The sequence below is a fragment of the Corylus avellana genome, chromosome 2, assembly GCF_965113065.1.
Source record: "Corylus avellana chromosome 2, dhCorAvel1.hap1.2, whole genome shotgun sequence".
NCBI lineage: Eukaryota > Viridiplantae > Streptophyta > Magnoliopsida > Fagales > Betulaceae > Corylus > Corylus avellana.
In genome coordinates this window covers 1,558,049-1,559,562 of record NC_142491.1, presented here as the reverse complement: position 1 = coordinate 1,559,562, position 1,514 = coordinate 1,558,049, and the positions used below count along the sequence as shown (strand labels likewise).

At 36.1% G+C, this 1,514-nt stretch overlaps 1 pseudogene; it reads right to left on the bottom strand.

The window, feature by feature from the left end:
• Window positions 1-307: 307 nt before the first annotated feature.
• Window positions 308-1,266, bottom strand: LOC132167651 (RING-H2 finger protein ATL70 pseudogene; annotated as a pseudogene).
• Between the last annotated feature and the right edge of the window lie 248 nt (window positions 1,267-1,514).

Sequence of the window (1,514 nt, the reverse complement as noted above, 5' to 3'; positions counted from 1 at the left end):
TTGTAAGTAAAAAAAAAAAAAAGTTTTAATTTTAGTCATTTGGCCCCTCAAAAAAAATTGGCCCTATTTTTAAATTTTTTGGCATCATCCAATAAAAAATTTTGGCCCTATTTTTTATTTTTTTGGCAGTACCCATTATGTGTTTTTTTTTTTTTTTTTTTGCCCTTACTTTCAAATGCCCACTTTTTTGGCCATTTCGGTAGTCTTTAGTTCATAAAAAACAACCAAAATATATATTTTTTTAATAAAAACATTCTAAATAACCCCAAAAAAAAAAATTTGGCTACCCCCTATCATAAAATTTCTTGATTCCGCTGCGGATAAGAATAGACAAATTTAATAACTTAATAAATACTTAATTTCACAATAATTTGTTGTCCATATTTCCTGTTATCTTGATGATTATGCAGCAACTCTAATACCTCAGCATCTCTCGATTTCTAACAAAAACTATCTTGAGCTTTATCCTTTGTCATCTGATATTGCTCCAGTGTTTGAAGTACTTCATCCTGAGAAACTATTTGACTGTGGTTGAAGACTTTTTCTTTCATTTTTGAAGAAAAGTTCATATATTCACAAAAGGCAGCAAAAATACATCCAATCCAAAATATTCCATACAATCAATCGATTCAATCTCATCACCAGGCACCCATGAATACTGTACAAAACATTTTTGCATCTTCTAATTATCTTGTCCGGTTGCCAAGGTGTCCACCTCTGCCACAAGAGTTGTATGTTGACCTGCAACTGGTTTGTTCCGACATATTGGACATGTCGGATGTTTCCTTATCCAAGGGTCAACGCAATTCAGATGGAAGACATGAGCACAATCCGGCAACAACCGGAGCATGTCTGTTTCCCTGTAATCCACCAGGCAGATGGAGCAGCAAGAAGCTGTCGAGGCACCCTTTTTCACTTGAGAGTAGAGGAGCTTCGGATAGCTGCTGAGAGTTGCTTCATCGACACCTTCTTCAACCGTTGTCGGATTCTGGTGAGACGGGCGGTTGTGGGGGAAGCGGAGGCGGGTGCAGGCGAAAATGATGAGGAGGATTAGAAGAAAAACGCCAACACAGAAGAGGATTCCATAGGAAAATCCACTGATACTATCCCCACTGCCACTGGATATTTGGTCACTGCTGTTCATCATTCTTGAAGAAAAAGGAGTTAGAATTTTGAGAAGGGTGATGGAAATTGTTTGTGATAGAGAAACCCCCATTTGGATTTAGATTTTTTCACAGAGAATGTCAACGTTTCTGTCATTTTCATGGCGAGGAATCTGTTCTAATAACACTACCAATTTTTACTATTTTTTTTTTTTTTTTTTTTTTGTTGCTTTAAGGGGTGGTGTTTATCTGATGCTGCATATTGACTGACTTGAGGGGAAAGTCATTTCAAACATTCTCTCGCATATTCGATCATTTCTTTTGCTTTTTAAATATGCAGCATTAAGATGTGAATATTTTTGGTTGACTCGTTGTTTTTAATTATGTGTATTGATTCCAAGGTAGATTCAT